Here is an 8,859-nt window from a genome sequence, read left to right on the forward strand (position 1 = left end):
TATTAGGTAAAATTATAAGAAAAAAAGCAAATCAAATAAAGGAATTAAGTTTACCACGTAGATCTTAAAAAAATAAGAAAGTTTAAAAAAAGAATCGCCTCCAACGTATATTCGAGGCAAAAGTTACGATCATTTGAAGTTTCACCAAATGAAGTAGTTGTAAATTTGTGAAATTCAAACGGTCATAAATCTTGCCTCGAATGTCCGATTGAGGCAATATTTTATTTCAACCTAGTTATTTTTTCATGTTCTACGCGGAAAAACACCCCACACAGAGATATGACTTATAGTTTTACTCTTATCATTGTGTGACTATATATAAAGTAAAATTATAAGAAGAAAAAAAATCAAATAAAGAAACTGAGTTTACCACGTAGATCTCGAAATAATGAGAAAGTTTATAAAATGAATCGCCTCCAACGGATATTCGAGTAAAAAATTACGATCATCTGAAGTTTCATCAAATATAACTCAAAAGAAGTAGTTATAAATTTGTGAAATTCAAATGGTCATAAATCTTGCCTCGGATATCCGTTTGAGGCGATTTTTTTTCAATCTGATTATTTTTTTTGAGATCTACGCGAAATAACGCCATACACTGAGATAGGATTTCTAGTTTTACTTTTATCGTTGTATGACTATATATTAAATAAAATTATAAGAAAAAAACTAAATCAAATAAATGAATTGAGTTTACCACATAGATCTTAAAAAATAAACAAGTTTAAAAAAAGAATCGCCTCCAACAGATTTTTGAGTCAAAAGTTACGATCATTTGAAGTTTCACCAAATATAACTCAAAAGAAGTAGTTGTAAATTTGTGAAATTGAAACGGTCATAAATCTTGCCTCAGATATACGATTGAGGCGATTTTTTTTCAATGTGGTTATTTTATTGAGATCTACGCAAAATAACACCATACATTGAGATAGGATTTATAGTTTTACTTTTATCGTTGTGTAACTATATATTAAATAAAATTATATGAAGAAAAAAAGCAAATCAAATAAAGAAATTGAGTTTACCACGTGGAACTTGAAAAAATAAGCAAGTTTAAAAAAAAATCACCTCCAACGGATATTCAAGGAAAAAGTTACGATCATTTGAAGTTTCACCAAATGAAGTAGTTGTATATTTGTGAAATTAAAACGGTCATAAATCTTGTCTTGGATGTTCGATTGAGGCGATTTCTTATTTCAATCTGGTTGTTTTTTCAAAATCTACATGAAAAAATCTCACACACTGAGATATGATTTATAGCTTTGCATTTATCGTCGTGTGACTATATATAAGGTAAAATTAAACGAAGAAAAAAAAACCAAATAAAGAAATTGAGTTTATGATATACCGTGGTTTCACAGTATTATTAATACTATTTCCTTAAGTTTAGTGTGTCCAAAAGCCTTTTTGTGCTAATTTTTATATAAGTTTCTCTTTGTTTTGCAGGAAATCTGTCCAAAGCTGAATGCGGAGATTTTGAGCAAAGAAATGCAGAAGAGACAACCTACGGAGCTTATGACGGTCCGTTGTGCTTGTGACGGTCCGTAGGTGGCAGCGTAGTGCAGCTGCTGAAGGAAGATGGGGAAGTCTGACCAAGTGTGGGATTACGAAACTTGTGATGGTCCGTCGTGGCTATGACGGTCCGTCCTGCAGGTTCGTCGTGAAGTTCAGAGAAGTGATCCCAGTACCCAGATTCCAAGAGTTGAAGTGTTTTAGAACGGAGACCCTCGACGAACCGTTGTGCCTATGACGGTCCGTCATACTTGCCATCGAGGGGAATGAAGAGAGCAGCAGAAGAAATTGCACAAGTATGGGACGACGGAGTCCATGAAGGTCCGTCGCGACCACGACTGTCTGTCGCGAGGTCCGTCGACCCAGCCGCGTTTTGGCAGATTTCCAGCAATTAGAATCCTTGTTTAATTAGGTTTTTATTTTTTATAAATAGTTCGAAAAACATCGTTTTTGAGGTTAGACTCCGTATTGTTAGGCTCCATATTATTAGACTTTTGGATTGTTGATTAGTGTTAGATTTTGAGATTCTTACAAGTGATTTTTAGTGATTAATCAAGCAAATTTTCGGACTTTATTTTTTCTCATTGAAGCAAGTACATGAATTCTTATTTAATATATTTGAATATTGTGTTTATGGCTATGAGTAACTAAACTCCATAACTAGGGTTGTGGGAACCATAGGCAAATAATGAGATAAACCCTAACTAAAATAACAATTCTAGAATAGTGTCTTGCATGTATTAATAATTCTTTCATTTAGAAGTCTTTTTAACGGATGGCCAACGTTAGAACTCGCCTTAATGCTACTTGCCGGACCAAGGAGGTAGATAATAGGAAAAGAATTATTAACATAGATTTAGTTTACTATCTAATAGGCTAGTATTGATTGGTACGAGGTAATAACTTAGTTAAATATCGAATACGATGCTTAATATGAGGTAAGGATAAGGGTTAGGATAGCAACACACGTAGCCGGACCAAGGTGCGGAGTGAGATTTTCTAGATGCCGGACCAAGGATTTAGAAATACATAACTTATCACTTTGCATGCAAGATACTAGGAAAGAATTGTTATAGTTAGAGTTATCAAGTGTCTATCAACGGACACATGCAACTGACCGTCGTATATTCGACGGGCCGTCCTGCATGACCGTCATGACGGTCTGAGACCCCTCTCCTTAGGGTCTCCATTTTTTTCCAAGTGTCCTACGACGAACATCTACAATGGACCGTCGTACCTGTGACGGTCCGTCCTGCACACACCGTCATGCTAGTAAGAGATTCTCCTTCAGGGTTCTCTATATATACATAGTCCAAGTAAAACACGACAGACCTCTCGACGGTCCGTCATAGTCACGACGAGCCGTCACCAGGCCCGTCGTGTGTCACTGTTTCTACAGCAATTACATATTATTTTTCACTGTTTTATTTCGTATGGTTTCGCTTGTCTTGTTTGCCACTACTCGTACTAATAGTGATCCTTTGCAGGTACTATCTACTATGGCACCCAACCAAGACCGAACCTACGCACGCGGGCGATCAAAGTCTGTTGCCCCGTCTGCATGCTTGATCATCAGCTCTGATGATGAACGGGACCCTAAGTATGTGCCCCCAGGCTCTTCCACACCTTCCCGTGCTGCACGTGCTCCCAGAGCCACACCCAAAAAGGTGGCGTCCGGCGTAGTTACTGCCTCCCAGTCTGATGAGGAGCGCACATTGACCGGCACACCCTCTGGGTCAGCCACAAATGAGGAAGGAGTGTCTGGCTCCTTAGGAGTATCATGGTCCGAGGAAGCCTCTGGCTCTGCCGAGGTTCCCGCACCCGCCACTGCTGCAACGTCGGCCTCGTCTGATGAGGCTGACAGTTCAGACTCTACATCCGGCGCACCAGCTCAGGTCCCCACCCCAGCCTCTGACCAGCCAAACCGGTGGTGTGTCGACGGCCGGTTTCAAGTTTATTCCGACGCCAAGTTCTTGACTGATAAAGGAGTGATGACTCGAACACTTACTTTGGAGTGGTGGGTACTTACAGGGAGTCTCCCGACGATGCCTGAGATACACAACCTCTTCACCAGGCATCGCTTGGAGTAGACAGCACATCCGTTGGGACGATACAGCGAGGAAATGGTCCGAGAGTTCTACGCATCCTACGTAGCAACTCTCCGATAACAGATCGATAGGCGGGCTGGCCCCGCTAAACAGGCCCCACTGGAGCGGTCCGAGTCAGGGGCGTGCAGGTTGTCATTTCCTTGCCAGCAATTTGCCGGTTTCTATACGGCGAGAGTGTTGATGCTACTCGGACCCCCATCACTGTCGAGTTTGACTACCGCTGGCAGATAGTGAAGGATGGCCAGTTCTTGCACGAGCCATCACTGAGAGAGACCATTAAGAGGTGGATGACCCTGCACCTATCACTAGATGGAGAGGGTGCCGATTGGGTGACTGAGCCGAAAGGGGCCATCAAGAAGGCCAACCTCACGTTCACATCAAAGTTCTTGTGGTTGTTTGTCCGTCACTGCCTTTCCCCCACAGCTGCTGATAACATCGTTACTTGGGATCGAGCAGTGTTGATGGCGGCGATGATAGCCGGATTCGAGGTGGACTTCGCATGGCTTCTCCAGGCAGTCATGCACGAGAGGGCATTCAAGGTCACTACTACCTACCATTTTCCGTGCATGATCTTTGCCCTTTGCAGGTCTGCAGGTGTGCCTATATGGCACGTAGATCAGCTGAAGACCCCGCAGGGCACTGTTGACGTCGGCCTCATCAGAGACGAGGCTAATGAGTTTGCTCCATGCAGAGGGCCCCATCCAGAGCTGCCCCCATCTGCTGATGATCTTGCGGATACGGTAGCCCAGGCCCGCAACGCTACACATGCGTCCACTGACACTACCCCGGTCGAGTCTATCCCGGGTAGTAGCACAGCCCCGAACTCCTCTCGCACAGCCCCTCTACCGGCACTGGTCTCGCTTGCTAGGGTCCAAAAACTAGAGGCACAAATGGCCACTCTTCTGCATCATATCCAGCCGTGGATGCAGAAGTCGATCACTGAGTCTGAAGAGCGTCTAGAGAGGAAAATGCAGCAGTTTACAGAGCGGAAGATTGCTAAGGTTAACTAGCGCCTGGACGCCTTTGAGTATAGAGTGATAGCCCGACCATCCCCTCCGGTGGATGTGTCGACTCTTCAGGCTGCAGTCGATAGTCTTCGTGCAGACATCGACACGATGCTAGAGGCGAGGGTGCCGGAGTCTGTCGAGCCTGCTGAGGACACTGTATTGGCGGCCCTGTTTGCTACTTTAGAAATCCTACCACCTCCCCCTCGAGAGAGTGACAAGAGGCGTAGGGGTCGAGCAGAGGATGAGGCGCGAGCAAGGAAGAAGGAGCGCCGAGAGATGGAGGCTGCGAGGAGAGCCTCACTTACTGAGGAGGAGGCACACCAGATCAGAGCATCACAGTTAGCGCCTGGGGCGTCTAGCTCCCGCACTGTAGAGATAGCAGGAGGCACTACTGATGGTGCAGTTGTTGCTGAGGACACCACTGAGGGTGTCTAGATTGCAGAGGACGTGGGTTCCGGGGAACCAGACCCACCAGCTTGCTGATCGACGGCGCTTTGCGCCACAGGTTTGCTTCACCTACCACTCTAATATCTAGATTTTTTATGCATTGGGGACAATTGCATGCTTTTTTGTTGGGGGTGGGGTAAATGGAAAGTGAGTGTTAGGGTGAAGTCTGAGTAGTCCAACTCACTATCCTCTTTTGGGGTTTTCTTGCCTGTGTTCTTTTTCCCCAAAAGACTAATTACTTTTTCTGTTGAACCGACATGTTTATATCTTTTGTACATAGTTTAACTCTGAAGCATGATGGCTAAAATGATATCCTGATAAAACTGGAAAATATTGCATGACTAGGCATAGTAACTGATAATTGTGTGGCTCTAAGCATGAAATAGAGTTACACCATTGCATTACCATAAGTTTTCAATTCGAACTAGGTGTCTGATAATCTGTATAGTGATGAGATGTCAAGTGAGTGTGAGGAAATCTGAATAGTCCACTATTGGTACTGAGCTAGAACTTGCCTGGTTAGTCCTGCTAAAAGTAAGCTGTAACAGACAACTAGGAAAGGATCATAGGCCCTTATTCAAGATAGCCCATTTCTAGCCTAAATAAAAGAAACCAAATGAAAGTTATCCTTCTTTGATCCAAATAATCTGAGCTTAAAATTAGACCTTTCTTTTTCCCCCCTACTGATCTTTTCTGGGAACAATATGTTGGCCCTGGTCCCTCCTTGGACATGTGCACCTCAGCTTATGCCAAAAGCATAAGTTGAGGGTGGCTAATGCATAAACAACCTTCGTTATGGCCATGACCCAACTTTGGGTATTGTGTACCTTGACTCATGGCAAAGCCATAAGTTGAGGGTGGCTGTTTTGAGGAATGCTCTGGAAAGTGGGGTTGAAAGAACAAAGAGAGAGAAAGAACAAAAGTAAAGTGACTCAAGAACTCATTGAAAGAAAAGTAAAGAAAAAGAGAAATATACAAGAATTACAAAAAAAAGAGAAAAGAGTCACTTACACAAATGAAGAAAGAAGGGAAAATAGCAAGGTGAAAGAATAGGAGAAACTGGGCGAGAGAAAATGATAGAAAGTGGAAGGTTTAGCCGATATGTCAAGGAGGGAAAAAAGTCGCTAAAGTATACCTAAATATACCCTACCTAACCCTGATCCTTTGTTACTAGCTAAGAAAGTCCTATCGTGATCCTAAGGGTGGTACAGCGAACTCAAGGCAGTGAAAATAAAGGCAAGCTTATGGCAATAGGTATGAATGAGTGTGACTTTGTTCTAAGAGCGAGTGTTGAAAAGTAATCCTTATAATCAAACTGAAATCATTGTGTGAAAAAGAGGGATTTTGTTTTAAAGTGAGGACACTAGTTGCAATACCAGAATTGTTAGCACCTCGGTGAAAAATTGAAGAGGATAGACGTTAGTGCAGGGTGAGTCTGTGTCATGTTCTGATCCAACAAAATTCAGGCCTAATAGTGATAGCATGCATAGATTTGATGAGATTAATCGGGATTGATAGCCAAATGATTGGAAAGGATAAAACATGGATACTATTGTACAAAAATTTTGTTGTGAGTCATAGTGCGTCGCTTGAGGAAAAACAACGAATTTAAGTTGAGGGTGTTGATATACCGTGGTTTCACGGTATTATTAATATTTTTTCCTTGAGTAAATTTAGTGTGTCCAAAAGCCTTTTTGTGCTAATTTTTATATAAGTTTCTCTTTGTTTTGCAGGAAATCTGTCCAAAGCTGAATGCAGAGATTTTGAGCAAAGAAATGCAGAAGAGACCACCTACGAAGCTTATGACGGTCCGTAGGTGGCAGCGTAGTGCAGCTGCTGAAGGAAGATAGGGAAGTCTGACTAAGTGTGGGATTACGAAGCTTGTGACGGTCCGTCGTGGCTATGAAGGTCCGTCCTGTAGGTTCGTCGTGAAGTTCAGAGAAGTGATCCCAGTACCCAGATTCCAAGAGTTGAAGTGTTTTAGAACGGAACCCTCAACGGACCGTTGTGCCTATGACGGTCCGTCATACTTGCCATCGAGGGGAATGAAGAGAGCAGCAGAAGAAATTGCACAAGTATGGGACGACGGAGTCCATGACGGTCCGTCACGACCACGACGGTCCGTCGACCCAGCCGCGTTTTGGCATATTTCCAGCAATTAGAATCCTTGTTTAATTAGGTTTTTATTTTTTATAAATAGTTCGAAAAACATCATTTTTGAGGTTAGACTCCGTATTGTTAGGCTCCATATTATTAGACTTTTGGATTGTTGATTAGTGTTAGATTTTGAGATTCTTACAAGTGATTTTTGGTGATTAATCAAGCAAATTTTCGGACATTATTCTTTCTCATTGAAGTAAGTACATGAATTCTTATTTAATATATTTGAATATTGTGTTTATGACTATGAGTAACTAAACTCCATAACTAGGGTTGTGGGAACCATAGGAAAATAATGAGATAATCCCTAACTAAAATAACAATTCTAGAATAGTGTCTTGCATGTATTAATAATTCTTTCGTTTAGAAGTCTTTTTAACGGATGGCCAACGTTAGAACTCGCCTTAATGCTACTTGACGGACCAAGGAGGTAGATAATAGGAAAAGAATTATTAACATAGATTTAGTTTACTATCTAATAGGCTAGTATTGATTGGTACGAGGTAATAACTTAGTCAAATATCGAATACGATGCTTAATATGAGGTAAGGATAAGGGTTAGGATAGCAACACACGTAGCCGGACCAAGGTGCGGAGTGAGATTTTCTAGATGCCGGACCAAGGATTTAGAAATACATAACTTATCACTTTGCATGCAAGATACTAGGAAAGAATTGTATAGTTAGAGTTATCAAGTTATGAACCTGTGGGGAACACGTAAACCCTAGTTACTTTGATTAATTGATTAAAACCCAACATTAAAAGCTGTCAAGTGTCTCTTTCAAGTTCGTTATTTATTTTCACTTATTTAGAGATACAAACCCCCTTTTTATGTTTTTACTTTCCAAGGAAGTCATTGACCAAACAATAGTAATAATAGGTTGAAGTTAAGTCTAGACTATTTTCCTCGTGGAAACGATCCCAACCTCACTAGTTGGGTTATTTACTTGACACGACCCCTTTACTTCTTATTTGAGAAGTAAGTTTGAGTGTATCAAATTTTGCCGCGTAGAATTAAAAATAATAAGCAAGTTTCAAAAATGAATCGCCTCTAACGGATATTTGAGTCAAAAGTTTTGATCATTTGAAGTTTCACCAAATTTAATTCAATGAAGCAGTTGTAAATTTTTGAAACTCAAACAGTCTTAAATCTTGTCTCGAATATCCGATTGAGACAATTTTTTTTCTATCTGGTTATTTTTTGGAGTTTAACGCAAAAAAAACCACACACTGAGATAAGATTTATAGTTTTACTTTTATCGTTGTGTGACTATATACAAGGTAAATTTATAAGAAACAAAACACAAATCAAACAAACGAATTGAGTTTACCATATAGATCTAAAAAAATAAGGAAGTTTAAATAACGAATCGCTTCCATTGGATATTCGAGGCAAAAGTTACGATCATTTGAAACTTCACCAAATGTAACTCAAAAGAAGTAGTTGTAAATTTGTGAAATTCAAACACTCATAAATTTTGTCTCGGATGTTGGATTGAGGTCAGTTTTCTTCCAATCTAATTATTTATTCAAGATCTATGTGAAAAAATACCTCACACAAAGATAAGATTTATAGTTTTACTTTAATCGTTGTGACTGAGATAAGTCTTATAATTTTACATTTA

Source organism: Solanum lycopersicum, chromosome 9, assembly GCF_036512215.1.
Source record: "Solanum lycopersicum chromosome 9, SLM_r2.1".
Taxonomy (NCBI): domain Eukaryota; kingdom Viridiplantae; phylum Streptophyta; class Magnoliopsida; order Solanales; family Solanaceae; genus Solanum; species Solanum lycopersicum.